Source organism: Bos indicus x Bos taurus, chromosome 22 (assembly GCF_003369695.1).
Source record: "Bos indicus x Bos taurus breed Angus x Brahman F1 hybrid chromosome 22, Bos_hybrid_MaternalHap_v2.0, whole genome shotgun sequence".
Classification (NCBI taxonomy): Eukaryota; Metazoa; Chordata; class Mammalia; order Artiodactyla; family Bovidae; genus Bos; species Bos indicus x Bos taurus.
In genome coordinates this window covers 24,928,956-24,954,547 of record NC_040097.1, presented here as the reverse complement: position 1 = coordinate 24,954,547, position 25,592 = coordinate 24,928,956, and the positions used below count along the sequence as shown (strand labels likewise).

Sequence of the window (25,592 nt, the reverse complement as noted above, 5' to 3'; positions counted from 1 at the left end):
GAGGAAGGAAGGTTCAACTTTATTCCTGATATATTTTAAAGTATATCTGACTCTCCTGTTTGACCACCGTCTCCATATCCGTTTCCAAGGTTGCAACTCTTCGTGGGCCCATATTTCCTTGGTTACCCTGGACCAGGACCACGTGACCTCCCCTCCCACGCTGGGTACCGTGAAAGCCCTGCTTATCCACACCCCACCCCCTCCGCACCCCTACCCAGGCCCTGTGGATGGGGGTGGGCGGGAGGCCGCCGCTCACTACCGGGGACCCAGCAGCGGCCCCTGAGTGTGAATAGCGCACATTGACGACGCTGCCGCCCAAGAGGGCTGGGGACGCCAGGGCACTGCCTCTGCCTGCGGGCCCCATAAAAGGAGCAGCTGCCGCTGGGGCCGCTCAGATGCGCGGGGATGAGGCGGGCGGCGGCTGAGTGCGCGCCTGGACTCCGGCAGTGACCGAGGCAGACCTTGGGGCCACTCTAAGGGCCCGCAGGTAACCGCGGGCGGGCGGGTTTTGTCCCCGGGCTTGGGAGGGACAGCAGGAGGAGGGCAGGGACGAGGGTCAGGGTGGCAGGAAGGAGGCTGGGCAGGGATGAAGAAGGGAGGAAGCCAGGAAGACGGGAAGGAGGAGGAAAGGGAAGGAGGGAGAGGGAGGGAGGAAGGAAGGAGCCACGCCAAGGAGCAGCTGGCACGCGCTGCACTTGCCTCCAGCCCAAGCGTTCAAGTTCCCCACCTCCGACCTCTCCCAGCTGCGGGGCCGGGCGCCCGGCGCATCCCTCCCCAAAACGCTCCCGCGTCGCGCGCGCCTCGCGGATACTCAGCCATGTTTTCTGCGCGAGCATCTCTGGCGGCACAGCTGAGCGGCAAGGCCCCCACGCGGGGACAGCCTTGGCTGCGGCGTGGGGGCAGGTGGAAGGGGATGAGAGCGGTCGCTCTGCTCCAGGCTCGCGCTGCTTAGGGCAGAGGGCCCGCTGGATGATGCTTTACTTTGCTTCCAGTTGGGTAAAAGCCAGGGTTGCCCCCCGCCCCCCGCTGCCTCCCGTTCCTGCAAACCCCACTTCACTGGCCTGCTGCCACTCTCTGAACTGTTGGCTCCCCCACCCTGTTCTTCCTCAGCCATCCAGCAGCCTGTATTTTGAGCTTCTTTTAGAGCGTTGTTTGCATATAACTGGGCTCAGCTGGAGAAAAAGGAGAGGGACTGAAAAGGAGGAGGGCCTTTTGTGCTGAGCCCCATTGTAAAGCCCTCTTCCCCCTACCCCAACTCTGAGCCGCTGAAGGTTCCCAACAGAGAAGGATGGATGCTAAGGCACCCCAGAAGTCCTTGGCTTGCTGTCTGTCAACTGCCCTTCTCCTCTATTGGGCTTCTTCTTATGTGGGTAAAAGGTCGCTCTGAAGCTGTGAGGGCTCCATTTCACCTGGGATGCCCCCAGACATCCCGTGGCTCTAGTTGCCATGGCTTCGCTGCCCACTCACAGGAAATGCAACTCCTGGCAATCACGCCTGTCTGCCAAAGGCAGAGTTTCTTCCTCCAGCCCGAAGTAGATCCACGTTAGCAGGCTCTGCGAATTCTCAGCAGGGTTTGGTGGTTATTACAGATGCTTGCTTGAGGAGCTCTTGGATGGGAGTTCAGGAGTTCCTCAGTGACTCCTCAGTTGAATATTGTCCTTAATTTTATCCTAATAATGAATTTTCACAGTTGGCCTTTTCTACAACATATGATGTGTTTCAACCCCAGGCTGTGCTCCCTGAGGTAGTTTTGTGGTTGTTTGTATTTTGTTGTTTGGTTGCTCAGTTGTGTCAGACTCTTTGCGATCCATGGCTGCAGCACGCCAGGCTTCCCTGTCCCTCACCATCTGCCGGAGTTTGCTCAGACTCATGTCCATTGAGTTGGTGATGCCATCCAACCATCTCATCCTCTGTCATCTGTATGTAAGATAGGTGATTGTAGCTCTATTCTAGAATGAGGAATGGCAGTGTTGTCATAGTGGTGAGCTGTCTAGAGAGCCTAAGCATTGACTGGACACAGTTCTCAGCTATATTATCCTCTTTGATACATAGAGCTACCAAGAATCTCTAATAGATAAACGGAAACATGGAGAGATTAATTTATCCAGTGTCCACAGTAACCACTTGCTGGGATTTGAATCTAGGCAGTATTAGTCCAGAGCTGATGCCCTTAACTCTTCTTCTTTGAGGAAGGTGGGCAGTAAAATCTGTCCATGGCATCATCATTCTGAGGTTCCACCAGGTGGATTCAAGAAGACTCACTGTAGAGTCAGATAGACTGGGGTTGAATCTTGGATCCAACATATGTAGAATTGTGAGTTAACCTTTATCACTCCTCCATGGTTTGTCATTTTAAATGACTGGTACATAAGTGATAAACAATTGTTAAATGGATTTTGTAGTTGCAGGAGCACAGTGTCATAACCAGTTACAGATTTTAAAGCCAAGGCTGTCCATGTTTATGTTCAGTCCTATCACGTAGGGGCTGAATGAACTTGGCAAAATATCTAAACTTCTCTTAAGCCTCAGTTTTCACATATGTAGAGGGGTTCTCCTGCAACCAAATGAGAAGATGTACTTAAAATCCTTGACACAGGTCTGGCATACATGGTACTCAAGAAATGTCATTGTTGGAGTTTGTTGTTTGGTTTGGTTTGATTGTGTCTTTTTGTGAATCTGTGCAGGTTCCTGTATTGGGTTTGTTTTTATTTTGTCATTTCTGAATTTGTCTGGTTCAGCAATTACTCCTTGGGCTGCAGTGCATAATGTGCTTAGTCTTTCAGTTGTGTCTGACTCTTTGCGACCCCATGGACTGTAGCCCACCAGGCTCCTCTGTCCATGAGGATACTCCAGGCAAGAACACTGGAGTGGATGCATCATAGACCCTTTGCAAATGTTGTGGGACACACACACACATACACCCAGAACATGTACATTTGAATGATAAGTACTAAGTGAATTCTGTCTTGTTCAGTAAGAACTCTGTTTCTCTTGGCGAAGCAGTCACTCTGACTTTTAAGGGTTAGGGAAACTTCAAAGTTAATTTTAAAGCTGTCTGAAAACCAGCTGGAAGAATTAGCAACTGCACCTAACAGTTGTAAGGGGGGAGAAATGGATTGGCAATGACATTTGCTTTCTTCCTGGGTTCTGAAAAACTGTAACATATTCTGCTAAACTGTTACAAATAATCAACTGGAATTTTAACTTAGTTAAACAATTCTAGGAGAATATCTTCTCCCATGTGGTTTTATAGATACTGGTTAAATGAAAAGAACTTAATGAATAAAACATTTTCAAGATACAATGTTGATGTAAATTAACTGGTTTTAAATGGCTGTTTAGAATTTGGCCCAAATATTTGTTTATAAATGAAGAGAATGCTATAAGATCAACATTTATTAAAAAAAAAAAAATAAAGCATGCATTAACTGGAAAAGAACCTAAAAGCCCATCAGTAAGGGATTGGTTAAAGGCATAGTAGCATATACTTACAGTGGGTGAGTACAGCCCCTTGAGAGAATGAAGTATGGTTTCTATGCTAAGAGAAGGCAATGGCACCCCACTCCAGTACTCTTTCTTGCCTGGAAAATCCCATGGATGGAGGAGCCTGGTAGGCTGCAGTCCATGGGGTCTCGAAGAGTCGGACACTTTCACTTTTCACTTTCCTGCATTGGAGAAGGAAATGGCAACCCACTCCAGTGTTCTTGCCTGGAGAATCCCAGGGATGGGGGAGCCTGGTGGGCTGCTGTCTATGGGTTCGCACAGAGTCGGACACGACTGAAGCGACTTAGCAGCAGCATAGAATGTAATACTGCAGTATCAACTCCATGAGTTTAAGGATTTCATCCATTTTGATCAGCTCTCTAGCACCTGTACAATAGTGCTTGCTATGTAATAGATGCTTAGTAAACACTGACTGAATAAATGAATGTGTTCATTGAGGCAAAACAAGGTATTGAACAGAGTTTATAGTTCAATGCCATGTATGTTTTTAAATGAGTGAATATATGTAGGGCTGGGGGTGGGAGGCAATTTTTGTGTTTGCTGGTTGATTGATTGTTGTCTTGTTTTATTTTTTAAACCCTTCCCCATTTTGTACATGTACTAGTCAAAAACTGAAAAGTTAAGAGTACCTAATTTTCCCCAGTGTTCTATTTAACTAACCCTTTCTGTTATTCTTTGATTATATGCTGTTTAATTTCTTTGCCTTGTTTAAGTACTTGTAACCCTTTGATAGGACTTCCCAGGTGGAGCTAGTGGTAGAGAACTCACCTGCCAATGCAGGAGACATAAGAGACTCAAGTTTGATCCCTGGGTTGGGAAGATCCCCTGAAGGAGGAAATGGCAACCCACTCCAGTATTCTTGCCTGGAGAATCCCATGGACATGGGGGCCTGGCAGGCTATGGTCCATGGGGTTGTAAAGAGTTGGACATTACTGAAGTGACTTAGCAAGTCACACACACAACTCTTTGGATCTGATGATAGGACTGGATTTTTTTTTTTTTTTTTTGAGAGTTGTCTACTGGATGTAATTCCTACATTGATTCATTGTCCTGCCTTTGGAGTTGCTCATGAGGGAGACCCTTTTTTTGTCTATTAGAACAGGTTTCATGCACCTTCATGCCTTATACAAAGCATGGTCCCTCTCAGGAACCCCATAAATTATTTTGTAATGAATGGATAGCTAAAGTATGAGTCACATCAGTTCAGTTCAGTCACTCAGTCATGTCCGACTCTTTGCGACACCATGGACTACAGCATGCTAGGCTTCCCTGTCCATCACCATCTCCCAGAACTTGCTCAAACTCATGTCCATAGAGTCATTGATGCCGTCCAACCATCTCATCCTCTGTCATCCCCTTCTCCTCCTGTCTTCCATCTTTCCCAGCATCAGGGTCTTTTCCAATGAGTACGTTCTTCCCATCAGGCCAAAATACTGGGGCTTCAGGTTCAGCATCAGTCCTTCCAATGAATATTCAGGACTGATTTCCTTTAGGATGGACTGGTTTGATCTCCTCGCAGTCCAAGGGACTCTCAAGAGTCTTCTCCAACACCACAGTTCAAAAGCATCAATTCTTCGGCACTCAGCTTTGTTTACGGTCCAACTGTCACATCCATACATGACTACTGGAAAAACCAAAACTTTGACTATATGGAACTTGTCAGTAATGTCTCTGCTTTTTTAATATGCTGTCTAGAGGTTGGTCATAGCTTTTCTTCCAAGGAGCGAGTGTCTTTTAATTTCAAGGCTGCAGTCAGCATCTGTTGTGATTTTGGAGCCCAAAAAAATAAAGTCTGTCACTGCTTCCACTGTTTCCTCATCTATTTGCCATGAAGTGTTGGGACCAGATGCCATGATCTTAGTTTTCTGAATGTTGAGTTTTAAGCAAAAATTTTCACTCTCCTCTTTCACTTCCATCAAGAGACTCTTTAGTTCTTCTTCACTTTCTGCCATAATAAGAATTTTAGTTTCATAACAATAAGGGCTAGTCTCATTAAGCAGTTTTTGCTTCAGGACAAGTACTTCCTAATTTTTGAAAAACATCATATATGTACTTTCAGAATTCCGACCCTTATGTAGGTTCTAGAAGGAGGTAGTCTCCAAAATATGAGATGCCCCAGGAGAATGCAGGAAGAAACTCTCAAGAGTTCTGTATCTTTTTAATACTGTTTGCTGGCTCAGATGTTGATAGTGTGGGATACCTGCTTTCTCTCATTGCTTTGTTTTGTTTCTGACCAGACCATTGAAAGTTTGTTGCACACATCATACTCTCACCTTTGCTCCTCTTCCCCCTCAATCTTTCTTTTAGTTACTATATTTGGGGATAGGTATTACACTTCTTTCTTTCTTATGCATTTTTAAGGATACATGTTACAGTTAAGAAATAGATGTTTTAAAAGTTGTCTTAATATTTAGTATCTATCCTTTTTAAAGATCTGGGCCTTAATTTTTACCATCCTTAACCATCTTGGTAGAGTAATACCAATGTACAAGTTTCCATTGCTGACCTCTAAAAGAATACTGATTCTTATGTCTTAGAAGAGATTGTTACAGATACATGTTCTTGAACCAGCCACAAACCTCAAAGTGTGCACTCTCCCTGTTGCAATGAGGAATAAACCAACTCGTTCAACTATAAGTATTTTCCTGATTGTTTTGAAAGCGTTTGGTATTTAGTTGTGAATAAACCACATTTTGTCAGACCTCTCCACCATGACCCGCCCGTCTTGGGTGGCCCCACATGGCATGGCTTAGTTTCATTGAATTAGACAAGACTGTGGTCCGTGTGATTAGATAGTTTTCTGTGATTATGGTTTAGTGTTTCTGCCCTCTGATGCCCTCTCACAACACCTACCATCTTACTTGGGTTTCTCTTACCTTGGATGTGGGATATCTCATCACAGCTGCTCCAGCAAAGCGCAGCTGCTGCTCCTTACCTTGGACGAGGGGTATCTCCTCACCACTGCCCCTCCTGACCTTGAATGTGGAGTAGCTCCTCTCAGCCCTCCTGCACCCCTGCAGCCACTGCTCCTTGGATGTGGGGTTGCTCCTCTCGGCTGCCACCCCTGACCTTGGGCATGGGTTAGCTCCTCCTGGCCACCGCCCCTGGTTTTGAACTGTGGTGTTGGAGAAGACTCTTGAGAGTCCCTTGGACTGCAAGGATATCCAACCAGTCCATCCTAAAGGAGATCAGTCCTGGGTGTTCATTGGAAGGAGTGATGCTGAAGCTGAAACTCCAGTAATTTGGCCACCTCATGCGAAGAGTTGACTCATTGGAAAAGACTCTGATGCTGGGAGGGATTGGGGGCAGGAGGAGAAGGGGACGACAGAGGATGAGATGGCTGGATGGCATCACCGACTCGATGGACGTGACTTTGAGTGAATTCCGGAAGTTGGTGATGGATAGGGAGGCCTGGCGTGCTGCAATTCATGGGATCGCAAAGAGTTGGACACGACTGAGCGACAACTGAACTGAACTGTGAATAAACAGAATATTTCAGAAGTGCTTGAGTAATATTCTAAAGTAAAGTACAGCATTTTGTCTGAAAATTACGAAAAGAAACTGAGAAGTACAAAAAGATATCAAGAATAAATGGTTCTTAATTACATAAACTAGGAATCATCATTTTGAATACAGCTATATTTTCTTTACCTATATCCACTTCTATATCTTTCTTTCCATATGTATACATACTCTCTCTTCATGTGTGTCTGTATAAATAATGTGTATAAATATGTGTGTATATATATGTGTATATATGTATTTATATTATTTTGATCAGAAAATTCATTCAGGATTTCCTGTAACATCTAATGTACTTTTGTATCCTGCTTTTTACATTTAACATGAAATCATGAATATGACCTTATATAAATCTGATTTTGCTCAAGTACTTATTTTTTTATTATTAAATAGTATCTTGACATTAGATAGTTGCTCATTCATTATCCTCCATAAAATTATCAGCTTTTACTTTTGAACTGGCTGTGAGCCACATCTTCATGTTTTAATGTATGTTTAGATTTCTGTTTATTTCTTTAGCCTAGTTTTCCCTAGAAAGGTATATACTGTAAAGAAGTTCTTCTTATCTAGTGCCTAATTATTCCCCACCACCCCCGCCCCCTCAGAATTGTTGATTCTTGTACCACCCAGAGATTTGGTGCCAGTTGGAAACTGGGACTGGCAGCACTGTGGGGAGCCCTGAAGTCCTCTTTCAGCTCTGCTGCATCTCTGTACATCTGCTTCCTTCATCCTTCTCCCTGCACACTTGTTGTTACTTACATTTTACCCATGTGGCTGCCTTTGCTTTCATCACATAGGAGGATGGCGAAGGGCAGTTCTAGTGAAAGAAGAATTACTGTACATTGATGCACCCCAGGGCTTCCTCAATAGCTCCATTGGTAAAGAATCCTCTGGAATCCAGTGCAGGAAACCCCGGTTCAATTCCTGGGTCAGGAAGATCCGCTGGAAAAGGGATAGGCTTCCCACTCCAGTATTCTTAGGCTTCCTTTGTGGCTCAGCTGGTAACGACTCTGCCTGCACTGCGGGAGACCTGGGTTCAATCCATGGGTTGGGAAGACCCCCTCGAGAAGGGAAAAGCTACCCACTGCAGTATTCTGGCCTGGAGAATACCATAGTCTGTATAGTCCATGGGGTCGAATAGAGTTGGATACGACTGAGTGACTTTCACTTTCACTTTGATGCTCCCCAGTGTATAGAAACCAGATTATTCTAAAACTTCTTTAAGGTCAGGATCTGATTAATCATTAGCTCTTCGTCCATGCCTAGGAGGTAGCATTGTAAAATGTACTCTCCAATAAATATTTCTTGCCTAAGTAGAGGATAATCCTGTTTGACTTAAAATAACCTGCAATATTAAAAATACTTTTATCAAAGACAGCCTTCTCCCCAGAACAAATACATAAATTTATAACCCTTATACTTTTTGACTTCACTTCATTCTATCATCCTCCAGATTTTTATTGAGGGCCTCTTTTTATCCAGACACTGTTATGGGAACTGGGAGGTATAGCAGTGAGCTCAACTAACCTTACATTATGGAGTGTGGATACAGAAAATAAACCCCTAATAAATATATAATGCCAGGGAGTGGTACATGTTTTGATATGAAATAATAAAGCAGAATGAGAAGATATAGTTATTCACAGTTTCGTGTTCCTTGGTTTCAGTTACCTGAGATCAACCATGGTCCAGAAATGTCAAATGGAAAATTCTAGAAGTAAACAATGTACTAGTTTTAAATTGTGCACCATTCTGTGTTGCATGAAGAAGTCTCAGGCCATCCTGTTCTGTCCCACCTGGATGTGAATCATCCCTTTGTCCAGCGAGTTCTGTCCATTTGTCACTTAATAATAGTAGCCCTCTTGGTTATCAGGCTGGCTGTCCTGCTATCAAAGTGTTTGTGTTCGAATGATCCTTATTTTACTCAATAATTGCCTCAAAGCACAAGAGGAGTGATACTGGCAGTTCAAAAGTGCTAAAGAGAAGCCATGAAGTGTTTCCTTTAAGTGAAAAGAGTCAAGTCCTTGTCTTAATTAAAAAAAAAAAAAAAACATGCTGAGGTTGCTAAGATCTATAGGAAGAACAAATCTTCTATCCATGAAATTATGAAGAATGAAAAAGAATTCATATTTGTTTTGCTCTTACACCTCATACTGCAAAAGTTATGGTCATAGCTTATGATAAGCATTTTTTTAAGATGGAAAATGCATTAAATTTGTTCAGTAAGATATTTTGAGAGATCACATTCACATAACTCCTATTACATTATATTGTGATTGTTGTTCTACTTTTTGCTAGTTATTGTTGTTAGTCTGTTACTGAATCTAATTTATAGATTAAATTTTATCATAAATATATATGATGAGAAAAAATGTAGTGTGTGTGTGTGTGTGTGTGTGTGTGTGTATAGATTCTGTATTATCTGTAGTTTTAAATGTCCACGTCCACTGGCATTGTTGAAAGGTTTCCTCCTGGGATAAGGAGGGACTACTCTAAAGGGATTTAGAAAAGGCAGAACTAGAGATCAAATTGCCAACATCTGCTCCATCATCAAAAAAGCCAGAGTTCCAGAAAAGCATCTACTTCTCCTCTATTGACCATGCCAAAGCCTTTGACTGTGTGGATCACAACAAACTGTGGAAAATTCTTAAAGAGATGGGAATACCAGACCACCTGACCTGCCTCCTGAGAAATCTATATGCAGGTCAAGAAGCAACAGTTAGAACCAGACATGGAAGAAAAGACTGGCTCCAGATCGGGAAAGGAGCACGTCAAGGCTGTGTATTGTCACCCTGCTTATTTAACTTATATGCAGACTACATCATGAGAAACGCTGGGTTGGATGAAGCACAAGCTGGAATCAAGATTGCCGGGAGAAATATCAGTAACCTCAGATACGCAGATGACACCACCCTTATGGCAGAAAGTGAAGAGGTACTAAAAAGCTTCTTGATGAAAGTGAAAGAGGAGAGTGAAAAAGTTGGCTTAAAGCTCAACATTCAGAAAGCTAAGATCATGGCATCCAGTCCCATCACTTCATGGGAAATAGATGGGGAAACAGTGGAAGCAGTGACAGACTTTATTTTTTGGGGCTGCAAAATCACTGCAGATGGTGACTGCAGCCATGAAATTAAAAGACTCTTGCTCCTTGGAAGAAAAGTTATGACCAACCTAGACAGCATATTGAAGACCAGAGACATTACTTTGCCAACAAAGGTCCGTCTAATCAAAGCTATGGTTTTTCCAGTGGTCATGCATGTATGGATGTGAGAGTTGGATTATAAAGAAAGCTGAGCACCAAAGAATTGATCTTTTTGAATTGTGGTTTGGAGGAGATTCCTGAGAGTCCCTTGGAGTGCAAGGAGATCCAACCTACGATCCTTTAGGAGTCCATCCTAAAGGAAATCAGTCCTGAGTATTCATTGGAAGGACTGATACTGAAGCTGAAACTCCAATACTTTGGCCACCTGATGCGAAGAACTGACTCATGGGAAAAGACCCTGATTCTGGGAAAGACTGAAGACGGGAGGAGAAGGGGATGACAGAGGATGAGATGGTTGGATGGCATCACCGACTCAATGGACATGAGTTTGAGTAAACTCTGGGAGTTGGTGATGGACAGGGAGGCCTGGCATGCTGCATTCCATGGGGTCACAGGAATGGACACTACTCAGCAAATGAACTGAATTTCAAAGAGATCTGTATTTCTTCAGGGTAGAGTGGTCCAGGAAGTCAAATCTAAATTAAGAAGCCTCTTCTGTTGTCTGTGATAGTTGATCTAGAATAGTTATCATAACATAGCTGTTACTGAACGTCTAACTACCAGCTGTCACTGTGTGTGCTTTGTGAGTCTCCCTTAAGCACTTCATGGTGACAGGCACTTCCATCCATTATTTAACCTCATATTCTCACTGGTCTTATGAGAGAGCTATTATGCCTTTTCTAAGTATATGGCAAAGCAAGAGAAGTTAAGTTACTGACCCAAGTTCACACAGCTCCTAAGTAGCAGAGGTGATACTCAAATCCAGAATTGAAATCCCTTTAAAACCAAAGGCTATGAGTCTAGAGTTAGTCCTCTGGCTCCTGAGGCTCAGAAGGAAAAGGCCCTTGTGGTCAAAACCACTGGTGAAAGGTTAATTAGAAACTATTGGTATGTAAACTATTTGTATTGATGACAGGCTGCTTTTATTTCCAGAAAGTGGGTATGGGCACAGGGCCTCTCTTCATATGCTAACTAGTTGTACACAAGCTGCTGAAGTTCTGAGGACGCCAGCTCCCTTTGTGTCTTGCAATAGCATTGCAAGGTTTGCTCTGCTTTTGATCCCGAGTTGTGCTGTAGTGAGTTATTTAACATATGTTTCCTTACACCGCTATTATTGAGCACATATGCTTTGGCCCATGATCACAAATCCGGGTCCAGGTTAAAAGGACACAGGCATCTTTTTTTGGTTGTTGTTCGTATTCCTCAGAGAACGGGGATATCCATTTCAGATGGCCCCTTGGCAATAGCGGGAGAGAATTTGCTGTTTGATGGTAGTTGGTGCGTCTGTCTTATTTCACAAAAGAAAAATATTGAGGACCAAATGGAGAGAAAGTGGCTGCTCTGGGTCTGGCTGCTGCCTTTCACATCCATCTGGTTCTGACATGAATCTTGTTCAATGAGATTGAGATGATAGTGCAGTGTCTAGCAAATCTTACCAATTGAAGAGAATTACATTGAGGCTGTAATTAATTTTTCAGCTCAATTACATGCTTCTCTTGATAGCCTTAATGTTTTCTTTTCCTGATTTCAAAGAGCTTTGGTAATTTTACAGTTAAACCCAGCCTAACGTGCGGTGCATCTACCTGTAGGAGATTTCTGGATGTATGTATTTCTTTCCAACAATGCTTAACACAAGACAAATATTTTTGGATGAGAGAAGGAGAGAGATCAGTGTCACACTGTGCTAAAAGTGTGATGTGTACTTTTCTGTCTGGGCGACCAATTTCCCGTTGAGTCCACCCCTGTTAAAGGATTATTTGTAGCTGAGGCAGTTTGTTGCCTGTACTGAGAGTAGGTGGCCTTGAAGCCATTGCTTTCCTGAAATCCGTATTTCTGCCTTATGATTTCATTCTTATGCTCTAACCTGTACATTATGGAAAATGTGAGAGGCAGATCCACAGTTGTGATTACATTTAACTTCATTAAGTTTGTTCTCTGTCTCTTTAAACGTAGTTCTCAGAAGTTAGTGGGGAGAACATGGAATCCTAATTTGACTATAGCAGTGATTGTTTCTAGTGATTCTTCAGTGTAAGGAGGAAGACGGGAAGGTTATTTTGGAAATATTTGAATCGAATACTGATCTCCTGATTTTTGCTTTTATTACAAGTTGTTTTCAGGTCCTCGAGAATCTTGTTCAGAAAATATCCTTTTCCTCTACCTCTCATCCGTTTTTCCTTCATACAGTCATTTAGTCAACATTAAACTGTGAGGAAACAAAAGTGAGTAAGTTCACTTTCTTGAATATGGACTGTTGAACAGGAGGAGAGATAAAGGAACATTTAATAGTAGTCCAGTGTGGTAAATGCCATCACATGCCATATTGTAGGAGGAAATACAAAGGAGGCATAGAGAAGGGAGTTGTTGTTTCTGCTAATGAGTCTTGGGAGATGGTTATAGAAAAATGGGCTTTGTAGTATAAATAGTTTGCCAGGCAAAGAAAGGAGGAAGGATCTCGTGAAGAGAGCTAATATCACGAGCAAAGGCATGTTGGCATAAATGTGCCTGGTCTTTTCATGCACAGTTGATAATGGAGGGCATCTAATATTTAAATGCATGAAATGAATGGTAGATGATGGCAGGTGAGGTTAGAGAAAGTAGATTGGGATATATTGTGAAGAATCTGAGAGTTGCAAACCTGTGGTAATCCTCAGAAACACCCATATTTCACTTAGAACTCTTTTCCATTACCATAGTTAGAATCTGAAATTAGTCCTGACTTAATTAGAAAAGAATTTATTGGCTTATCTAATGGGAAAAAGTCTGAAGATACAGCTGCCTTCAGGAATGACTGGATCCAGGTACCCAGAATTTGTTACCATGAATCTGTACCTCAGCTCTGCTCTGTGCTGTGTTGGTTGAATTCACAGGCTAGTCTTTGATGGGAATGATATTGTTCCTCACAGCTGTAGACTCCCATCCTTGCAGCTTAGCAATCTCCCAGAAAAGTGAGTTTCTTTTTCTTAATGGTTGCAATCATAAGTAAGTCCTGAGATTGAATCCAGTCGGATTAACTTGGATCATATGACCACTGCTGAACACTTTGGCTAGAGAATGGACCACGCTGATAGCTAGATCAGGGTCACTCACCAGACTGTAGGAAAATAGGGAATGGAGAGTAGATAGAACAAAACAGTACGTTCTCAATGCAAATTCTACTCTGTAAATTAAAAGGATTGTCTTCTTTGAAAAGACTGTGAAATCCTTTCGGATGCCTTTTTACCTTCCTTACTGTTGGAAGGAGGCCAGCCAGAAGGCATAGTATCCTTTTTGGTGCGTTGGGACAACCCTGAGGGATGGGATGGGGAGAGAGGTTGGAGGGGGGTTCAGGATGGGGGACACATGTACACCCATGGCTGATTCATGTGAATGTATGGCAAAAACCACTACAATGTTGTAAAGTAATTAGCCTTCAATTAAAATAAATTAATTTACAAAAAAATAAATTAAAAAAATTTCTAGAAAAGATAAGATGTAGCAACATTTTCATACCTTCCATTTAAAAAAATCATATTTCACTAGCACATCATTTTTCCCCCATTACTATTATCCAGTATAAGGTTCCTGAAAACCTCCTGTGTGGAAAGTACTAGAAGCTAGGAACCTGAAGTGTCCTAGGAGTTATTACACAAAGATGAACTCCACCTTCACAGAAGTTACAGCTTGTTAGGGGAGAGAAGATTAGAACAAAAGAATAAAATAATAAGTAGTGAAATGTGAGTCTATGTAAAAAACTAAATCAAAATCAAAATTTATAAGGAAAAACATACATATAATACAGTCCATGTCAGCTGCCTTTCAATACTGTGGGTAAAATCTCCAGAGTGAGCAGAAATTGAGGCATGAATCTTTTTCATTTGTTCTCAGTTTTCATGTGCCCCTTATGGTGTGAGCATCTGACCAAGTAGGTATGAATCTAGTGCTTTTCTTTATTTTTTTTTAAACGTGGTCCTCAGAGGGAAGGGATGGGGAGGGAGGTGGGAGGGGGGGCTCAGGATGGGGAGCACACGTACACTCGTGGCTGATTCATGTCAAGTATGGCAAAACCACTACAGTATTGTAAAGTAATTAGCCTCCAATTTAAAAAAAATAAACACATAAACGTGGTCGTTGAATTCAAGCCAGCTTGCTCAGCTGCTGTTTAACCAAAGCAGCAGCCATGAAGGGTGATTTTGACTGTAAGCTGTCAAGAAAAAAATATTGAGGTGTCATAATTAAGAAAGAGATGACCTAACTGATCTCTGTTTTAAGAAATGTTAGTTTTCATTTTGTCAAGTACAGCCATTTGCCGTTTTTCTTTGAATCATCCCTCATAGTCAAAGGCATAAAATAGCTTTCAGTTGAATGAAATGTATGTGCATGTCATTGATAGTTTCATTCTATTAAAAGAGAAACGATATTTGCATTACTTTCTGGATTGAAAAGATCACCGTGTTCGTTTTTCTGGTGTGATACATACGTGTATACTCATAGAAATACACGTGAGCTCACATTCTTATGGATCCTATTTCAGTGTTCCCTGCCCTTTTCCTTTGAAGATGAACTTTACTCCCAGAGACTGGTGGGATCCGTCTCCACAGCTTCCTTCCTCCTCTCCCCTTTGCCATCTCTGGCACATGACCTCAGAAACTTATTTCAGAGCTACAAGAGATGAGCCATCTCATCTAGTTCACCTGCTTTTTTTTTTTTTAACAGAGGAGAGTGAGGTCGTTAAGCTTCCTCAAAGTTAACAATGATCTTCCCTTTGAAGAGTTATTGATGCACCAGGCTTATAGGAAAGGGGAAAATTGTTTTAATGGCCTGGCCTTAGAAATATCTGCTGTCATCAGTTTTCCTTTTCATCTTTCAGTTCCTTTTCAAATTCATCACAAATCAGTAAAATCTTTTGGGGAACAAGAACAGCCCCAAGAAGGAGCTGACCTGGGCCAACATCTCCTACCAGCCGTTTTGGATTTCGCCAGGGTTATTTTTGCTCTTGGCAGTCTAATTCCTCCCTAATTGCAGGGCCATATGGTGCCTTGTCCCCCATGTGGAGCATTGGCACTTCCCCTTCAGTCTCTGTCCTTCCTGCTGCACAGATTACCTGCCATGGTGAAGGGGTTGAACAGACTCATCCTGCAGAGATTTTGCCTCTTCTACACCTTAAGAACCAGAGCTGAATGCTTGTCTTGATGCTCTAGATTGGAGACCATAGTTGAAAAAAGTTGTACAACAGATAGTAAAATGAGATTGAGTTTCAGAGGCAATCAGACCTGGATTCCAATTCTGGCTCACTCTTGCTGTCATTATCGTCATACTCACTTATGTCATAGTGCTCGTTTATGCCAGGAGCTGTCATCTCATTTCCTGATCTCATTTATTTGTCACCTCAGGCCTTGTGGAACTGAGGCTTGAAGTAGTTACTGAGGCACTTGTCCACATCACATAGCTCAGGCCAATTTCAGACTCTGGTCTTTCTTTTTCCTAACCCCACACTCCTAACCAATAGTCCTTTTTAACTCTAAAATAGTATCTAATTTTGTGCTTTATACTGCCTTCTTTGTCATGATGTAATCTGGAAGTGGAACCATTAGTGGTCATTTTTTGAAAAACTATCCCAAGGTAACATTTACAAAAGTGATAAAAAGCTTTCACAAGCAATCTTAGATAGTAGTGGAAAATCTGAGACTGGATGGAGGTAGTGAGTGAGATGATTTTATAAGACTTTGTAGACTGAATTTTCAAGGCTTCTTCCTTGCATTGAATTAAATCAAGAAACCGTCTTAACCATGAGGATAATTCCTTACTCATATGCACAGAAAATGTTTTGAGATGGGTGGTCTGTTTGGAATTGCCTTTTTTTGAGAATATTTGGTCTCTTTAAAAGCACTTCGTAAAATCCTATTTGTTACTATTCTCAGGGGGGTAATCAAAGTCTTTGAATTCTGGAGAGTGATTTTGAAGAGAGGACGGAGCAATGACAGAACTTTTCAATAATTGAGTGTTTTGTGACATTTCTAAAGCTATCTTTTGGAAGATATCCATGTTTTGTTGATAGAACACTACACAAGTGATTCCAACGTTCTCCAAAATTAGATCCAAAGATGAAAATAATGGGTTATGTCTAAGCTCCTCTTTAAGTATACACTGAGCAAAAGTTACCATCAACTTACCATTTACTTCTTGAATATTTAATGGTGCTCTAAGGAATGAGGAAAACAGTATTGTCACACCATGAAGTCACTGGGGACAGTGACTGTGTCAGCTGTCTTTGTTTCGCCAGTGTTTCCACCCTGTGGGTGCTGAGTTACTGTTTATTTTACATTAAATCTACCAATACTGAGATTAGTTATTAACTAGCACCTGCCCTTTTAATCCTTCTAATAACTCTGTCCTATAGGTGCTATTTATTCTCATTTTACAGATGACAATACCGAAGTAAGGGAAGGTCAGGTCATTTGTCTAAGGTCATTTGGCTGGAAACTGGAGGAGCCAGGATGATGCCTGATTGCTTCCCTTCCATTAGGTGCACCGTGGTTCTTTTATTGAGATGGCTAGGGAATTTAGAGGTAGAGAGCAAACCTATACTCGTTCAGTTTGGGCCAGGTTAGTTTTAGTAATCATTAATGACTTAAAAATCATTAATGACTTTTACTCTGAAAATAGTGTGACTCACATAAAGTTGCAAATATAGTACAGAGAGTTTCTGTGTTTCCTTCCCCCAGCTTCTACCAATAATAATTTCTTAGGCATGCACTATATTAATTCTGAGATGCTTCAGTGATCTGAGTGAAGATTTCACATAGACTTTTGGATAATAGACAAATCTGCAGCTCACACTGCAGCTATAAATTTAAAATCCATCAGTATGTATATGTAGAACCATGGGTCTGGATTGAAACAGTTAGGGTTAATGTTCCCAGAGATTCTGGTGTGTCCTGGGAGACTTTAGGCTTCGCAGGTGGCTCTGGGGTGAAGAATCTGCCTGTTAGTGCAGAAGACTCAGGAAACGTGAGTTTGATCCCTGAGTCAGGGAAGATCCCCTAGAGGAAGAAATGACAACCCACTCCAGTATTCTTGCCTGGATAATCCCGTGGACACAGGAGCCTGACGGGCTACAGCCCATGGGGTTGCAAAGAGTTGGGCATGATTGAGTGACTGAGCACGCCCATGTGGGAGACTTTAGTGTAAGAGGAGAGTTTTGGCACAGACTTGGAATCTACTTAATTAATGGTTAGAGGTACACTTCATGTGAATTATGTCATTCACTTCTCTTAGCGACTCAAAGACATGTGAATTATTTTCCTTGTTTCTTAGACAGGCAAATGGAAGCTTACAGGAACTGTAGATAGCAACATGGCCGGTAGAGATTCCAGTAGTGATCTGTCTCCAAACCTATATTTTTAATTGTTATGCCCAACCATTTGGAGGAGTTTTGTGATAGACGAGAGAAATCAAGGTCAGCTTTAGCACTTGCCTAATTAAATAAAATGGGTGAATGGTAACAGGTATTCTGAAACTGAAAATCAGAGTAGTACTCTGAGCACTGAAGGCTGCTCTTTATTTTAACCTTGAATATTGATTATGGGGTCAATTTTCCTTCAGGTGCTCACTTTATCTTTGCTCTACACAAGGTACTACTTCATTCATTCAGTTCAGTTGCTCAGTTCTGTCCGACTCTTTGCGACCCCATGGACTGCAGCATGCCAGGCCTCCCTGTCCATCACCAACTCCAGGAGTTTACTCAAATTCATGTCCATTGAGTTGGTGATGCCATCCAACCGTCTCATCCTCTGTCGTCCCCTTCTCCTCCTGCCTTCAGTCTTTCCCAGCATCAGGATCTTATCAAATGAGTTAGTTCTTTGCATCTGGTGGCCAAAGTATTGGAGTTTCAGCTTCAGCATCAGTCCTTCCAGTGAATATTCAGGACTGATTTCCTTTAGCATCGACTGGTTGGATCTCCTTGCAATCCAAGGGACTCTCAAGAGTCTTCTTCAACACCGTAGTTCAAAAACATCAATTCTTCGGCACTCAGCTTTCTTTATAGTTCACCTCTCACATTCATACATAGCATCCATTCATTCAGCAGACATTAATGGAACAGCTAGTACATGCTAGGAACTCTGCTAGATATAAGGGTAATACATAAGCAGGGGGTATGGAAAGGACATAAAATTGTTTTAGGAGATTGCAATTTGAAAGTGAGAGTTGGTCAAAATCAGCTAGTGATGGAGCTGCTGCTGCCGCTGCTGCTAAGTCGCTTCAGTCGTGTCCGACTCTGTGCGACCCCATAGACGGCAGCCCACCAGGCTTCCCCGTCCCTGGGATTCTCCAGGCAAGAACACTGTAGTGGGTTGCCATTTCCTTCTCCAACGCATGAAAGTAAAAAGTGAAAGTAAAGGCGCTCAGTCGTGTCCGACTCTTAGCGACCCCATGGACTGCAGCCTACCAGGCTCCCCTGTCCATGGATTTTCCAGGCAAGAGTACTGGAGTGGGGTGCCATTGCCTTCTCCGCAATGATGGAGCAGGGAATAGGAAAGGTCTTAACTGAACAAGTATAACAGGATTATTACAGAAGGTGTGTGCTGTATGTATGTACATATTTAGTGTAACTACATATTAATTATATCTACGTATATGTAACAGATGTGTATATTTATATGTATTATTTTATGTATGTGTGTGTGTTTCATATATATGATATATTTAACATATTTAAAACCCATTCTACTCCTAGGTATATACTCAATATAGTTGCAAACAGATGCTCAAACAAAAACTTGTTCAGAAATGTTCATAGCAGCTTGCTGTTCACAAGAGCTAAAAGGTAGAAACAACTCAGACATCCCTCAACTGTAGATAAAGAAAATGCGGGGTGTGCACACAACAGAATATTATTCAGGAATGAAAAGAAATGAAGTGCTGACATATGCTACAATATAAGTGAACCTTGAACACTTTATGCTCAGTGCAGGAAGCCAGGCAGAAAAGGCCTCATTTTGTACAGTTGCGTTTATATGCGAAGAACCAACTCACTGTAAAAGACCCTGATGCTGGGAAAGATTAAAGGCAGGAGGAGAAGGGGACAACAGAGGATAAAATGGTTGGATGGCATCACTGACTCAGTGGACATGAGTTTGAGCAAACTTGGGGAAATAGTGAAGGAATAAAGAGTCTGACACGGCGTATCAACTGAACAACAATAAATTTATATGAAATGTCCATAACAGGCAAGCCCATAGCAGTTACTGGGAGTTGGGGTAGAGGGGAATAGGAGTAAATGCTTAATGGGTATGGAATTTCCATTTGGGGTAACAAATGTTTTGGAATCAGATTACGATGATGGTTGCACAGCATTGTGAATGTACTAAACACACTGAATTTATACAGTAAAATGATTTGAATGGTGAATTGTATATTTTTTCTATTTTACCTCTATAAAAATAAGTATTCAAAACCTTCCACTTTTAAAATGGAACAGAACTTCCAGGATTTCTTTTTTTATTTTTAGAGCAGAAAACATTCTCATTAGACATTAATTAATGGCAATATTTTGAATAGCTGCAAGTACTGTATTGGCACAGTGGTGAATTTTTACCTTGGAAAGAAGGAAAAGAAAGGTGTGTTGACATTTGCTGTGTGTGTGCTCTCTTTTTAGACCCTGTGCAAAATGTTTAACCAGGTTATCAAGTTTAAATAGCTCTTTGTTGAGGGTGGGGTGGATGTGTTTTCTCCGTGTTACAGATTCAGAAGTAGAGGTGTAGGTGTTCTGTAACCTGCCCAGCGTTGCGCAGAGAGGTGTAGTCTCTGTGAGTGCTGGGGTCCTTGGATGTTCCGCTACATGGGGCCAGGTACCGATCTCCGGCCCTGACTCCTGGCCCACCATGGCAAATGTATTCAGTCTGGTCAATGAATGGACATAGGTCTTTAGCTACATAAAGCAGCTCCATTTTTGATGACAAGTGGACCACTTTTGGGGGAGGGGGGGAATCATTCCTGAGAAAACAGATGAATTTTGCACCATTAGATGAATCTCTACTGATTGACATGGAATAAAAGTGAAGTGCAAACATGGTGTTTCTGATTGGTTTTAAAAGTCTTGAGTTTGAAGTCACGCTTTTCAAGGTGTTTGAATTCTTCCTGATGTAAATGATTGAAGTGGAACAAGAAGGACTTAATAAGTAATTTAGAATTACTTTATTGTCCTTTTAAAGTCTTGATATTCTTTTCAGTCAACCAAAAAAGGCAGTCTATAAAATTAACTTTAAGTAAAGCTCAGTATTCTACACTTCTTGTGAACTTGCCAGTTGGTACTTATAATCTCTCTGAAATGTAATTGACTTTGAAAACAGTATTGCAAATATGTATCTGTGAGATGATGCTGAGGGTCTTCATGGTAGCATCCCCAGCAGCCGTGTAAGTGCTGGTTCTGCTGGCTGCATCTTGGCCTCCTTGGATGTAGACTGCTGGAGTGACCAAGGGATGCTTACTTTTACTCTGCAGGTTTAGCCTAAAAGCAATGATTCAGAACGGCTATTTGAGAAATCAAGAAAATACCAGAGAAAGAGAAAATGTATGATTGTTAGCCTTCCTGAAATTTAATGGCCCTTGTCAATGGGTTAAGCCTGCATTCTTGCTTTTATGCATGGTTTCAAGCCTGGAAATAAGGACTGAATATTCTTTTTTCCTTTCTCACTCCTACCTTCTGATAGCCTTTACAATTTATAGGAAAACCTAAGGCTGAACACCTGTGAGTTTGATGGCTGTTTAATTTTTTAATCTTTAGAGGACTGTGGAATTACTTAATCACCCAGTTACCCATATTGTTAATTGAGGGAGCATTCCCATCACAGGATTGAAGAAGACAGGTCTGTGAAAGGTAGCCTGGAGATTTACCCCCCTTGGCTGTTGCACTTATTTAAAGCACTGTAGAGGTGGGTTAAATGCAGGGTCCCACGTGCTGGAAGGTGGTTAGTTAGGCCTTTGGTTGGTAAACTATTGTGGGTATATGCAGTGGGTTATTAGAGTAATTGAACTGTGCTTCCATAAAGAGGAGAGTTTCATTATCAGATTCTTGTTTGAATACTGTCATAATAGCAGCTGTGGCACATATGACCTAATTTGCATGCAGATAAGAATTCTAGACAGCTTGGTAGCATAATTACTACATAACATACGTTGCTAGTAAGAACTGGGGCTTTTACCGGAGGTGTGCTCCTGGGACGCATCTCCCTGACTTTGTTAAGTTTCTAATGATAGACAAGTAGGAAGTGGCCATTTCAGTGATGCCCTACTTGTTTTACAGCATCCTAATTTGAGCAGCCTTTTTGGTGTAATATGGTAGTGGTGTCAACACCACCTTCCCAATGAACCAAATCGCAGGAGGGCAGGGAAAATAAGAGTGGGTTGCCCTTTCCTACTCCATGGGATCTTCTGACCCAGGGATCAAACCTGCATCTCCTGAATTAGCAGGCAGATTCTTTACCACTGCACCACCAGGAAAGCCCGAAAGGCACAATAGATGTTACTAACTAGAAAGTCTGATGAATTGGGGCAATGTAAATTATGATGAAAATAGAGACTATAAGATTAATTCTTTGAAAATCTAACAATAAGTAACAGGTTTTTTGTTGTCTTTGCAAAGATCAGGAAGCCTTTTTTTCTGTGCACATTGTGTAAAAACTTTCATCTTCCTGTGGCTGTGATTCGGTGAAGTCACTGAGGTCCCCAGGGGAGTGAGCACCTGTTTGCATGCAAGCAAGAGACTGTTTGCATCCCTTACACTGGGCATGGTGATTATAGTATGTGCTCAGTAAATAATTATAGAATGAAGAATTAGATTTTTTTTATTATCATCAAAAAGTCTACATGTGGGACTTCGCTGATGGTCCAGTGGTTGAGACCTTGCCATCCAATACAGGAGATACAGGTTTTATCCCTGGTCCTGGAGCTAAGTTCCTACATGTCTCATAGCCAAAAACAAAAAGCATATCTTAAAGAAAAAACAATATTGTAACAAATTCAATAAAGACTTTAAAGATGGTCCTCATCAAAAAGAAAAAAGTCCACACATAGTGATTGTTGGAGAAGATAGAAGAAGAGGTTACCTTTGTACACTGTTAGTGGGAAATTAAATTGGTGCAACTGCTATGGAAAACAGAATGAAGCTTCCTTAAAAAATTCAACATAGAACCACCATATGATACAGCAATTCCACTCCTGGGTGTATATCTGGAAAAAAAAGAAAACACCAATTCACAGAGATACATGTATCCCAGTATTTAGAGCAGGATTATTTATAGTATGATATCACTTATATGTGGACTCTAAAAAATAAAACAAATGTATACACAAAAGAGAAACAGACTCATGGGTATAGAATACAAACTTGTGGTTACCAAAGGGAAGAAGGGAAGGGGACAGGGACACATTAGGGGTATGGGATTAGCAGATACCAACTACCATATATAGTAGTAGGTTCACAGTATTGTAAATCAACTATAGTTCAATTTTTCAAAGATACCATTTTATTTTACCTTTCTCAAGCTACTCTATTGGACTTGAAGACTCAATATCCTTAAACTTAATGTTTACATTTCTGATTACCACTGGTTCTTTAGTGAAAATCTTTGGGTATCATGAATTTATCTTAAATACTTGATTGTTAAAAGCATTCCAAACATTAGTTATTTCTCTGCAGATTGCCTCAGTATAGCAGATGATAACCAATAATATGCTTGGTTATAAAGAGTCTAAGGAGAAGAAAGCAAACAGAACGACTAAGTGTTGATGGGATTTGTGGGGCTCAGTTGAAGCTGTTGATTTGAGGAAGGTGTTCTGTTCAGTGCTTGCTGGAATTTTCCCAGGACGCTTGTCTAGAAATGAGGCAGCCTTGACATCAGGACAGAGGGATGGCTGCATCTGGGGAACATGCTGATTGATCATTGTGAGCTAAAAGGGGGGACCACAGACTCGTTCTAGGGAGATGAGAATGTTTACAATTTGAGTCTAGAAATGCAGCTAAGTAGGTATTAAAATTCTGGCTGAGGTAAGTGGAGCAGGAGGGAGTGGAGAATCTAGCGAACTACACAAATGAACCTCTGTTTTAAAGTAATTGTTTCTGGAAGACATATGTGAGGCTGCACCTCCAAGCTCTGTGGTCTTGAGTGCTTGATCTGAGGGGCACAGTTTGCCAATTATTAATGGGCTAGCCTGGGAGCTTTGCCAGTTTTCCTATTACATTTTTCTGGATCACAGCCAGAACCTTGTGGATGAGCTCCCACCTTCAGAGAGAGCCCCATGGAGCTGAGAGAGCTGGAATGTGAGTGGCCGCAAGGAATTCTGCCTGGCCCTACTGACCAGAGATCCCCCTGCTGTCATCCATCGTGTGCCTCATCCTGGTTCTGTGGTGAGGACTGCACACTTACTTGCTTACTGCTCGCTCGTCTGCACACTCCCCCAGCAGGCCGGAGGAGCAGGCTGTGTTCACACCCTGTAGGGTGTGCTGCGTTTGCTTCGTTTTTCTTTGTTTCCTGTGTTGCCCGACCCTACTCCATTCTAGCATGATCAGTCTGGAACTGAGTGATGCCCTGAAACACCTGAGCAGTTGCTCTGGAAATTGGTCAAAAAACAACTAAATGCCTCTGTCTTTTCTGTAAGCAAGAAGAGAACGAGAGAAGAGCTATGGGCTCACATTCATTAAATCCTGTGAAAGGCCAAGCCTTGTATATACAAGAGTTCTACCAGTTATCTCAGAACTTTCAGAATAGAGCAGTGAGCTGTGATGAGAAATGAGCACTACTGCTTTATTGGGGTCCTTTGTCTTCTTATGGAGTCTATCAGAGACTCCATTGTTTCTAGATAGAACATGTTGGAAGTTTTCCACTGGGTAGCATCCATTTTCATTGTATACCAAGGCTCGTGGTTTGAGAGTATCGGTTACTATTTTGGTTGTCCCACATTGCTGTGGAATTACAGAAATATCCTAAAGGCCAAAACCAACTTGCCTTGTTTCTTTCACTCCCTCTTTACTTTTCTTCCTCATTCTTTCTGTTGTTCCTCTTTTCCTTCCTTCCCTCCTCTTTGTCCTCCCTTCCTTTCTTCCCACCCTTTCTCAAAATTTTACTGAGCAAAATTTTACTGGAGTAACTTGAGGGCAGTGTTTTCTGAGATCTCTAAATTTGAGTTTCTGTTGCTGTCAGGAGCTTCATTGACTCTTCTGTAGTGAGATCTCCCAGGATGTGCACTCTGGAAATATTAATGTTTGTCCAAATGACACAAAATTAAGAAAAGGGTTTTTTTCAGCTTGGTGTCTAATTTGTGTCTTCTTCTCAGTTCTCACCACTATTTCTAATTCGTGCTGGCACTGAAAAGAGTCCTTTGTTAGAATGCTTAGGCAGTTGAGTTTTAACTTAGGATGAGTTCATTTTCAAGCACATGATGCAAATGAAACAGCTTTAAGGTCTAATTTTCCATTGAAATTTTCGTGTTTGGTGAAGTGTCTAACTTCACCGTGGGGCAAGATGCTTGCTTTGAGATGCACAGGAAGCAGAGACCACTGGGAGAGCAGCCTTTCATTTCCTGGTTACTCAAAGACAGAAGGTCATGTAAATGGAGTAACAAGAGCACTCTCCCTTGTTTTTCTGTCTTTTGTGTTTATTTTTTTTCCTCCTCCATCTCTCTCCTTTTTTCTGATGTCACTCATAAAGTTTGCTCACATCAGGTGACATTTATAATGATTGCCCTGTAATGCTCTCTTGGACTTTATAGTGTGTAGACTAGAACATCGTCTCATTCAGCATTCCTAGCATCTGAAGTAGAATTTTCTCCTCTTGAGATTAAATGGCAGGGATACAATGGTTCAAAAACCATTTGTTTAGTGATTCTTACGGGCTAGCACACCTCTGAGCAACTGCCTGTGCTTTATTGATTGATTGCGGTGTAAAAGACTCCTTAGTAGACATGACATGTGTGCCCAAACGCTACAGTTACTAACAGCACCCAGGGCATGGACGTTGCTGGTTGAGGAAACAGCCGAGTTCTTTGACTGCAGAGTGGTAAGTGGCTGTGGTGTGGCCGAGGACCGGGTACTGTGAGAATCCACAGTAATGATACCCAGCCCAGTCTCTGTGTGTCAGGCTAGGATTCCTGGAAGAGTTGGCATCTGCCCTGAGAATTACACTGGAGGAGCACATGGGGTGCAGTAGGGATTGGTAGTGTAAGTGTTGTGTGAGAGGGAAACAGCAAGCGTGGGGTTTCCACGTGTAGACAGTTACAGTAGGTGCCACATTCAGAAGTTAGCCAAGACTGCCCTGCCTTTGGAGCAATT

At 42.0% G+C, this 25,592-nt stretch overlaps 1 protein-coding gene across 23 annotated transcripts in view; it reads left to right on the top strand.

Annotated features, from left to right (window-relative positions):
- MAGI1 (membrane associated guanylate kinase, WW and PDZ domain containing 1) overlaps positions 1 to 25,592 on the top strand; it is a 639,211-nt gene that overhangs the window by 459,193 nt on the left and 154,426 nt on the right. For 2 of the 23 annotated variants that reach the window (XM_027523592.1, XM_027523590.1), the window contains exon 1: positions 211 to 487. The exons of the other annotated variants lie outside the window; for them this stretch is intronic. The gene's annotated coding sequence lies outside the window, so the exon portion shown is untranslated. Of the gene's footprint in view, positions 1 to 210; positions 488 to 25,592 lie in introns of those variants that run through there. 23 annotated transcript variants of the gene reach the window in all.